The following is an 11567-nucleotide window of genomic DNA, read 5'->3' on the forward strand; positions in this document are numbered from 1 at the left end:
GCTCAAGACAGGTAATTGTTGATAAGTTGTTAAAGGACGTCGCGACATCATTGGATGTTAATGTCACTATATGACAGTGCCTAGAATACACACAGGAATTACTTAAACTCCGTATTTTTCACCAGCATTTCTTACCGCACTGTTTAAAAAAAAAAAAAAAAAACTAAATTGATGTTCCCAGAATTCCCTGCATTGCATTTCAAATTTTGTTTGAGTTTGATTGTTTTTTTTCTTTGAAATAACTGTTTCTTCTTAGTTTTTCTTATCAGTTATGTTTATTAAGGTTGTTTGTTACATCTAATGTTGTTAAATGAATGTTTATTGCAAATTTCAATTTAATGAGTCTCACCATGATGGTGTTTAGTGCTTGTGTGAATGACACTGTGCTCCATCTATATATGTTATTTAAAAACTGCCTGTAATGAGCTTTGGTGCATCACGTGACTTTCTCATAACCACCTGCATTTGGTGGTTATCGGTGCATTTCAAAGGTACAACAGACTTAAGTACTTCAATAGGTTGGTATATTTAACATTATATCAGTTAATGAAGTTACGGTATTTGACTGTAAATTTAAGTTAAAACCATAACACTTAAAATTATTTCTACCGTGTTATTTACGGTAGAAATCCAGCAACTACAGCTGCCGGTTTTTACCGTAAAATTTAAGCAATTGTTTTTACAGTACAGTGTGTAATTTACACACAGCATTCTTTAAATAGATAAGATTGTTTGAAAATTTTTGTTTCCTGGATAAATTGATCACAATACCCAAAAAAAAAAAAAAAAAAATCATAAATGGCTAAATCGGCAACACTGTAACATTTGGTGGGACACGCTGGAATGTCCAGGTAACCTACAGCAGCAGGAGCAAGCACGAGGTTGCCTCCGCCTGCAACAGGCCCACACATCTCAGTCTTTTTCTCCCGCTACGAATAACTTTCTTTTTCCTTTACAGTGGCCTCCAGCTCCCGTAGCAGACACTAGCGTGAGGTTACTTCCGTTAGCAGAGCAGGACACGATAGCTCTTCAGGACTCCCTTCCTGTGGCCTACAGCTTCAGCAGCAGGAGCTAGCCACAAGGCTGCCTCTGCTCACAATACCGACCCACAAATCGCGGCCCCTGCTCCTCTCTCACAGCTCTCTACTTCATTTAACGTCACTATATCCTCTTCTACAGCAACATCACTGCTCGTCCCACCTAATGCTGTTGCCTCGGTGCCACCGCTAGTGGCTTACAACATCTAAACGCCGATCCTGGCAGGTGCAGACATAGACCCCTCACCCAAGGCAGCACCAATGAATAATTGGGTAACGGATGCATTGCAGGCCACATAGGCCATAATAATCGTTTTGAAATAAGTATCAAAAGTAAGTAACGCATGGTTCTGTTGAAACTTCTTATAATTTATTATAAAATATCATGTAAATACTCATTACATCAAAGCCTAAGAGGACTCCAATGGCCTGACAATCGTTTATATCGGTGGTTCTCGGGCCTGTCTTGTGGGCCCCGGCCGCCGCGCGGTTCGTATGTCTCTCTCATGGGCCGCACCCATTTCAGGTCTTGCAGACTCTACTAATGAGCTGATGAGTTGGATCGGGTGTGTTGAATGGGGGAGGCATGCGGGTTGTGCTGTGGCTGGTGGTCCCCGGGATGGGTTTACGAACCACTGGTCTATATGCCACCGTGCGATCTCTAATCCTCGTTCGGCTAAACATCCAATTCAAATGTCCACTTAATCTTTAACATTTGGCCATTTATTTACGTCAGAAACTAACGTAATTATTACTACCACAATTATCGTAAATTATTGAATATGGATGTCAAAAGGCTTAACCATCCGACTTGCGAGTATTGATCTCCCATCGGATGTCGCGAGAGCCTCCCGGCCGGACAACCTCATCTTTTTTCCTCCTACGTCAGCGCCGCTGGCCCTTCAAACAGGTGAGCACGCTCACCAGTTGGATGACGGCTAAGCGTCCCGACCAAACTTTACCTTTCCGTCTTTACCTGTTCGACACAGTGAGTCTTGATCTCCCGTCGAACGCCGGTGAGCGCTTTCTCGGCCAGAAAACCTTACCTTTTCAAGTCCCACGCTGGCGACGCTTACTCGTCCGACACAGTGGGTATTGTGCCCCCGTCCGGCGTCGGCAAAAGCCTCCCAGCCAGACGACTTACCGTTTCTTCCTACGGTCAGTGAGACTGACCCGTTTGACTCAGTGAGTTGGCCTCCCATAGAGCGTCGGTCTCGGCCACCCACCTATTTTTTCTGTCCGACGGGGACGAGGCCTAGCCTTCAATCGCCATGGGTCTCGTCCGCCTGCCGAACACCGTCCACCTGTCTCTTCTATCCTCACACCTTTTCCTCCCGCCTGGCGAGGCTTACCCGTCCGATCCCTCCTGAGTCTCAATCTCCCATCGGATGCTGCGAGAGCCCTCCCAGTCTCCGGGTTTTCTCTTCTCCCTACCCGTCGGCGAGGCTATCCGTCTGACATTGTAGTCTTGATCTCGTGTCAGACGTCGACGCTGGTCTCCCGGTGGGCTCCTGTACTTGCCGCCCGCAAGTGAGGCTCATCCATTTGATGCCGTGAGTCTTGATCTCCCGTCGGATGTCCAAAACTCTTTTTATCTGCCAAGCCAATAGGACCCACTCGTCCGGCGATGGAGGTGCTCCAGTCGGAGGCTTCATGGGTTCTCTTGGCAAGTCTCCGCCCTCTGTCCTCTGATCAGCAGGGGCTGACGGCCAGTAGGGCTCGTACGCCGACTCCGTGATCTATCCCACTGCAGGCAACTCGGGTCCTCCTGGCCAGGGCCTTAACGTTGCTCCTCTATCGGCGGGCAGGGTTCACCCGTCCCAACGCGATGAGCACACCGTTGAGCTTCGGTTCGAGCCCTCCCTAACCGGTTGCCCCAAACCACGCAGTTCACACCAGCGGCCGGTGGGGCCTACCCATGCATGCCAAACCGCTCCCTTAGAGCTCGTAGGCTTCCCCGGCCTGTCATCCAGGCTACTCCTCGAACCAGCTACCGCCAGATCTCTATTGCGTATTTGGGGGGGGATCTTGGATGGTGTAGTACATATGTCTCGTTACCCACCATGCCGGGCGTTCTTTTATATGCATAACGTATTTTTTTTTTGGTTTCCTTTCATCTGGCATCTCAGAGTGCAGGCTCAAATGTTAATTTAAGGTTGAACATTTTTCTTGAATGCCGTAATAAATATTAATTATTATAAGACATAACTTAAGAATTACACATTATTTAATCAAGTGCATAACATATTCATCTCTTGTTCAACTTATCCTTACATAGTGCCCCCTTTGGTTTTTGCGCGACAAACCCCCCTACCCCCCTACGCTCAACAAATCCTGTTATTCTTGTCAAACCCCGAAACCAAGAAAGACTCAAGAACGCACTGAGCCAACGAGTTGAAGTATAAATTGGCATCCCATTATATATATATATATATATATATATATATATATGCATCAATTTTTTTATTTTTCGCCTCCCACCAATTACCCAAAAACCTCACAAAAAATTTATGAAAAACAACCCGACACTAAATATTCTAATATATTAACCAAGCTAGCGTAGCTTAATATAAAGCATGGCACTGAAGATGCCAAGATGGGTCCTAAAAAACTCCGCATGCACAAAGGCATGGTCCCGACCTTACTATCAGCTGTAACACAAATTACACATGCAAGTCTCCGCAGCCCAGTGAATATGCCCTCAATCCCCCCCACCCGGGGACGAGGAGCGGGCATCAGGCACAAACATCAGCCCAAGACGCCTAGCCAAGCCACACCCCCAAGGGAGTTCAGCAGTGATAAACATTAAGCCATAAGTGAAAACTTGACTTAGTTAGTGTTAACAGGGCCGGTAAAACTCGTGCCAGCCACCGCGGTTAGACGAGAGGCCCTAGTTGATATTACAACGGCGTAAAGGGTGGTTAAGGATAAACAATTTTTTAAAGCCAAATGGCCCCTTGGCCGTCATACGCTTCCGGGTGTCCGAGGCCCTATAAACGAAAGTAGCTTTAATAACCCACCTGACTCCACGAAAGCTGAGAAACAAACTGGGATTAGATACCCCACTATGCTCAGCCATAAACCAAGACATCCACCTACAATAGATGTCCGCCAGGGTACTACGAGCAACAGCTTAAAACCCAAAGGACCTGACGGTGTCTCAGACCCCCCTAGAGGAGCCTGTTCTAGAACCGATAACCCTCGTTTAACCTCACCACTTCTAGCCATCCCAGCCTATATACCGCCGTCGTCAGCTTACCCTGTGAAGGGATAAAAGTAAGCAAAATGGGCACAGCCCAGAACGTCAGGTCGAGGTGTAGCGCACGAAGTGGGAAGAAATGGGCTACATTTTCTATTACAGAATATTACGAACGCGCACCATGAAAACTAGTGCTTGAAGGAGGATTTAGTAGTAAAAAGGAAACAGAGCGTCCTTTTGAACCCGGCTCTGAGACGCGTACACACCGCCCGTCACCCTCCCCGTCAAAACACACCAAGAATACCTAATACAATAACACCAACAAGGGGAGGCAAGTCGTAACATGGTAAGTGTACCGGAAGGTGCACTTGGATCAAACCCAGGACGTGGCTGAGTCAGTTAAGCATCTCACTTACACCGAGAAGACACCCATGCAAATCGGGTCGCCCTGAGCCAAACAGCTAGCTTAATCAGCCCAATAACTGAACAATATTAATAAGCAACAAACCTAACACCAAAAACTAAACCATTCTTTTACCTGAGTATGGGAGACAGAAAAGGTCCCACCAAAGCAATAGAAACAGTACCGCAAGGGAAAGCTGAAAGAGAAATGAAACAACCCATATAAGCACAAAAAAGCAAAGATTAAATCTTGTACCTTTTGCATCATGATTTAGCCAGTACACCCAAGCAAAGAGACCTTTAGTTTGAAACCCCGAAACCAGGTGAGCTACCCCGAGACAGCCTATTAAGGGCCAACCCGTCTCTGTGGCAAAAGAGTGGGAAGAGCTCCGGGTAGAAGTGACAGACCTACCGAACCTGGTGATAGCTGGTTGCCTAAGAGATGAATAGAAGTTCAGCCTCGTGCTCCCCAAATCAAAACACAAACAAGATACCAAGAGAAATACACGAGAGTTAGTTAAAGGGGGTACAGCCCCTTTAACAAAGGACACAACCTTTCCAGGAGGATAAAGATCATAATACATAAAACATACTGTTCTAGTGGGCCTAAAAGCAGCCACCTAAACAGAAAGCGTTAAAGCTCAGACAGAAAGAAGTTTATTATACCAATAAGAAATCTTACTCCCCTAAATACTATTAGGCCAACCCATGCCCACATGGAAGAGACTATGCTAAAATGAGTAACAAGAAGGCCCGCCCTTCTCCAAGCACAAGTGTAAGCCAAACCGGACTAACCATTGGCAACTAACGAACTCAACCCCAGAGAGCAATGTGAACTACAAAAAAACCAAGAAAAACCCACACCTACCCATCGTTACCCCCACACTGGAGTGCATTAAAGGAAAGACTAAAAGAAAGGGAAGGAACTCGGCAAACATAAGCCTCGCCTGTTTACCAAAAACATCGCCTCCTGCAACACAACCGAGTATAGGAGGTCCAGCCTGCCCAGTGACCACAAGTTTAACGGCCGCGGTATCCTGACCGTGCAAAGGTAGCGCAATCACTTGTCTTTTAAATAGAGACCTGTATGAACGGCCAAACGAGGGCTTAACTGTCTCCCCTCTCAAGTCAGTGAAATTGATTTACCCGTGCAGAAGCGGGTATAATAATACAAGACGAGAAGACCCTTTGGAGCTTAAGGTACAAAACTCAACCCACGTCAAGCAACTTAATAAAGAACATAAACTTTGTGGAATATGATATTTTACCTTCGGTTGGGGCGACCACGGAGGAGAAATAAGCCTCCAAGTGGATTGGGAAAACCTCCTAAAACTAAGAGAGACATCTCTAAGCCACAGAACATCTGACCAAACATGATCCGGCAACAAAGCCGATCAACGAACCAAGTTACCCTAGGGATAACAGCGCAATCCTCTCCCAGAGTCCATATCGACGAGAGGGTTTACGACCTCGATGTTGGATCAGGACATCCTAATGGTGCAGCCGCTATTAAGGGTTCGTTTGTTCAACGATTAAAGTCCTACGTGATCTGAGTTCAGACCGGAGCAATCCAGGTCAGTTTCTATCTGTAACGCTACTTTTCCCAGTACGAAAGGATCGGAAAAGGGGGGCCCATACTTCAGGTACGCCCCACCCCTAATTTATGCAAACAAATAAATAAAGTAAAGGGAGGGCCAAAACCCCAACCAGCCAAAATAAGGACATACTGGGGTGGCAGAGCATGGTAAATTGCGAAAGGCCTAAGCCCTTTTAACCAGAGGTTCAAATCCTCTTCCCAGTTATGCTAAACACCCTAATCACCCACCTCATCAACCCCCTAGCCTACATCGTACCAGTCCTCCTAGCAGTAGCTTTCTTAACCCTAATTGAACGGAAGGTATTAGGATACATGCAATTACGAAAAGGACCAAATGTAGTAGGACCTTATGGGCTTCTACAACCCATTGTTGACGGAGTGAAGCTATTTACCAAAGAGCCCGTCCGCCCATCCACATCATCCCCATTTCTATTTTTAGCCGCCCCAATGCTCGCGCTAACCCTGGCCATAGTCCTATGAGCACCAATTCCCATACCCCACCCAATAGTTGACCTTAACCTGGGAATCCTATTTATTCTAGCCCTATCAAGCCTCGCTGTATACTCAATCCTAGGGTCAGGATGAGCATCAAATTCAAAATACGCACTGATCGGTGCCCTACGAGCCGTGGCCCAAACAATCTCCTATGAAGTGAGTCTAGGACTAATCCTCCTCTCAGTAATTATTTTCTCGGGAGGATACACCCTACAAACATTTAACACCACCCAAGAAAGCATTTGATTGCTTATCCCTGCCTGACCCCTAGCCGCAATATGATATATCTCAACATTAGCCGAGACAAACCGAGCACCATTCGACCTTACAGAAGGAGAATCAGAACTAGTGTCCGGTTTCAACGTAGAATATGCAGGAGGACCCTTCGCACTCTTCTTCCTGGCCGAATACGCTAACATCCTTTTAATAAATACCCTCTCAGCTGTACTATTTCTAGGAGCCTCACACACCCCCAGCATCCCTGAGCTCATAACAATTAATCTTATAACTAAAGCTGCACTACTATCCACCATGTTTCTATGAGTACGAGCCTCATACCCACGATTCCGATACGACCAGCTAATACACCTCGTATGAAAAAACTTTCTCCCCCTCACACTTGCCTTCGTTCTATGACATGCCGCCCTGCCAATTGCCCTAGCAGGACTCCCCCCCCAACTATAATTTTTAGTGGAACTGTGCCCGAGCACCTAAGGACCACTTTGATAGAGTGAATTACAGGGGTTAAAATCCCCTCAGTTCCTAGAAAGAAGGGAATCGAACCCATGCTCAAGAGATCAAAACTCTTGGTGCTTCCTTTACACCACTTTCTACTAGGCGTAGTCAGCTAATAAAGCTTTCGGGCCCATACCCCGAACATGACGGTTAAAGTCCCTCCTCCGCCAATGAACCCATACGTACTTGCAATCCTACTATCCAGCCTGGGATTAGGAACTACCCTAACCTTTGCCAGCTCCCACTGACTTTTAGCCTGAATGGGCCTAGAAATTAATACACTAGCAATCGCCCCACTAATAGCACAGCACCACCACCCCCGTGCAGTAGAAGCAACCACTAAATACTTCTTAACCCAAGCCACCGCAGCAGCAATGATCCTGTTCGCAAGCACAACAAATGCCTGAATAACAGGAGAATGAAGCATCAGCAACCTATCAAACCCCCTCGCCAGCACAATATTTGTAGCCGCTTTAGCACTTAAAATTGGACTCGCACCAGTACACTTCTGAATGCCAGAAGTCCTACAAGGACTAGACCTCTTAACAGGCCTAATCTTATCCACCTGACAAAAACTAGCCCCATTTGCACTAATTATCCAAACAGCACATAACGTTGACCCGCTTCTACTAACACTGCTGGGTGTTACATCAACACTAGTTGGAGGATGAGGGGGACTAAATCAAACCCAGCTACGAAAAATCTTAGCTTACTCCTCAATCGCCCATATAGGATGAATAATTATCGTAATCCAGTACAGTCCACAACTTACCCTACTCGCACTAGGAATATATATCATCATAACCTCAGCAACATTCCTAGCCCTAAAAATATCACTAACAACCAAAATTAACACACTCGCAACAACTTGATCAAAAAACCCTGTACTCGCATCAACAACCGCCCTGGTCTTACTATCACTAGGCGGTCTTCCACCACTTACAGGATTTATACCAAAATGAATAATTCTTCAAGAACTAACAAAACAAAACCTACCCATTATCGCCACAACAATAGCTCTAGCCGCACTAATTAGCCTGTACTTCTACCTACGACTGTGTTACGCAATGACACTAACCGTCTCCCCCAACACAACCAACTCAACTACCCCTTGACGAACCCAAACAACTCAGACCTCCCTACCACTCGCCCTATTTATCACGGCCACCCTAGGACTGCTGCCTATGACCCCAGCCATCCTAATACTAACCACCTAGGGACTTAGGATAATATTAGACCAAAAGCCTTCAAAGCTCTAAGTAGAAGTGAAAATCTTCTAGTCCCTGACTAAGACCTACAAGGGATTAACTTACATCTCCTAATTGCAAATCAGACGCTTTAATTAAGCTAAGGCCTTACTAGATGGGAAGGCCTCGATCCTACAAACTCTTAGTTAACAGCTAAGCGCCCAAGCCAGCGAGCATCCATCTACTTTTTCCCGCCGCCTAGCTCAGCAAGGCGGGAAAAAGCCCCGGCAGAGTATTAATCTGCGTCTTCGAATTTGCAATTCGATGTGCTCTACACCACGGGGCTGGTAGGGAGAGGACTCAAACCTCTGTCTTCGGGGCTACAACCCACCGCCTAAGCACTCGGCCACCCTACCTGTGGCAATCACGCGCTGATTCTTCTCTACTAACCACAAAGACATTGGTACCCTCTATCTTGTATTTGGTGCCTGAGCCGGAATAGTGGGAACTGCCCTAAGCCTCCTAATTCGGGCTGAACTAAGTCAACCCGGGTCGCTTCTGGGTGATGACCAAATCTATAATGTTATCGTAACTGCTCACGCTTTTGTTATAATCTTCTTTATAGTAATGCCCATCCTCATCGGAGGATTTGGAAACTGACTCGTGCCATTAATAATTGGGGCCCCCGACATGGCATTCCCACGAATAAATAACATAAGCTTCTGACTATTACCCCCATCATTCCTGCTACTTCTAGCCTCTTCCGGTGTTGAAGCGGGAGCCGGGACAGGGTGAACAGTCTACCCGCCCCTTGCAGGAAACCTAGCCCACGCAGGAGCATCCGTAGACCTAACGATCTTTTCACTCCACTTAGCAGGTGTATCATCAATCCTAGGGGCAATCAATTTCATCACCACAATTATTAATATGAAACCCCCCGCCATCTCTCAATATCAAACACCTTTATTCGTCTGATCCGTGCTTGTAACCGCTGTTCTTCTTCTCCTATCACTACCTGTCTTAGCTGCCGGAATCACGATACTCCTAACAGATCGAAACCTCAACACCACATTCTTTGACCCGGCAGGAGGGGGGGATCCAATCCTTTATCAACATCTATTCTGATTCTTCGGTCACCCAGAAGTCTACATCCTCATCCTCCCAGGGTTTGGAATTATCTCCCATGTTGTAGCCTATTATTCAGGTAAAAAAGAACCATTTGGCTATATAGGAATGGTTTGAGCCATAATAGCCATCGGCCTTCTAGGATTTATCGTATGGGCCCACCACATGTTTACTGTTGGAATAGACGTTGATACTCGCGCATACTTTACATCTGCAACAATAATCATTGCAATCCCAACAGGTGTAAAAGTGTTTAGCTGACTGGCCACACTCCACGGAGGGTCAATTAAATGAGAAACACCTATACTATGGGCCCTGGGATTTATTTTCCTGTTTACAGTAGGCGGGCTCACAGGAATTGTATTGTCTAACTCATCACTTGATATTGTCCTACATGATACTTACTATGTAGTCGCACACTTCCACTACGTACTATCAATAGGTGCCGTATTTGCTATTATAGCAGCCTTCGTACATTGATTCCCCCTACTAACCGGATATACCCTTCACAGCACCTGAACAAAAATCCACTTCACAGTTATATTCATTGGGGTTAATCTCACATTTTTCCCACAACACTTCCTAGGCCTAGCGGGCATGCCACGACGATATTCTGACTACCCAGACGCCTATGCCTTATGAAACACAATTTCATCTATTGGGTCACTAATTTCACTAGTAGCAGTAATTATATTCCTATTTATCTTATGAGAAGCCTTCACCGCCAAACGGGAAGTACTATCTGTAGAGCTAACAACAACAAACGTAGAGTGACTTCACGGCTGCCCCCCTCCCTACCACACATACGAAGAACCAGCATTTGTTCAAGTTCAATCAAACTAACGAGAAAGGGAGGAATTGAACCCCCATATGCTGGTTTCAAGCCAGCCACATAACCACTCTGTCACTTCCTTCTAAAGACATTAGTAAAATGTAAATTACACCACCTTGTCAAGGTGGAATTGTGGGCTAAATCCCCGCATGTCTTATAGCCCAAGGCTTAATGGCACATCCAACACAACTAGGATTCCAAGACGCAGCATCACCAGTCATAGAAGAACTTCTTCACTTCCACGATCACGCATTAATAATTGTATTCTTAATTAGCGCCCTAGTATTATACATTATTGTTGCAATAGTATCTACTAAACTCACTAATAAGTTTATCTTAGACTCTCAAGAGATCGAAATTGTATGAACCATTTTACCCGCCGTGATTCTAGTAATGATCGCCCTACCCTCCCTACGCATCCTATATCTTATAGACGAAATCAACGACCCCACTTAACAATTAAAGCAATAGGACATCAATGATACTGAAGCTATGAATACACAGATTATGAAAACCTAAACTTTGATGCTTATATAGTACCAACCCAAGACCTCACCCCTGGACAATTCCGACTCTTAGAAACAGATCACCGAGTAGTTATCCCAGTAGAATCCCCAATTCGCATCCTGGTGTCTGCCGAAGACGTACTGCACTCTTGAGCTGTTCCATCCATGGGCGTAAAAATGGATGCAGTCCCAGGACGACTTAACCAAACCGCCCTCCTCGCCTCACGCCCAGGGGTATACTACGGACAATGCTCAGAAATTTGCGGGGCCAACCACAGCTTTATACCAATTGTAATTGAAGCAGTACCACTACCACACTTCGAAACTTGATCCGCAAATCAACTAGACTTCGCCTCGCTAAGAAGCTAAATATTGGACAAAGCATTGGCCTTTTAAGCCAAAGATTGGTGACTCGAACCACCCTTAGTGAAATGCCACAATTAAACCCCGGC

At 45.8% G+C, this 11567-nt stretch overlaps 3 pseudogenes; all 3 read left to right on the forward strand.

Annotated features, from left to right (window-relative positions):
* Window positions 1-6439: 6439 nt before the first annotated feature.
* LOC131546909 (NADH-ubiquinone oxidoreductase chain 1-like) lies at window positions 6440-10696 on the forward strand (annotated as a pseudogene).
* On the forward strand, window positions 7726-8427 carry LOC131547567 (NADH-ubiquinone oxidoreductase chain 2-like; annotated as a pseudogene).
* A 66-nt stretch (window positions 10697-10762) lies between the features above and the next one.
* Window positions 10763-11470, forward strand: LOC131546914 (cytochrome c oxidase subunit 2-like; annotated as a pseudogene).
* Window positions 11471-11567: the final 97 nt, after the last annotated feature.

The sequence above is a fragment of the Onychostoma macrolepis genome, chromosome 09 (genome assembly GCF_012432095.1).
Source record: "Onychostoma macrolepis isolate SWU-2019 chromosome 09, ASM1243209v1, whole genome shotgun sequence".
Taxonomy (NCBI): domain Eukaryota; kingdom Metazoa; phylum Chordata; class Actinopteri; order Cypriniformes; family Cyprinidae; genus Onychostoma; species Onychostoma macrolepis.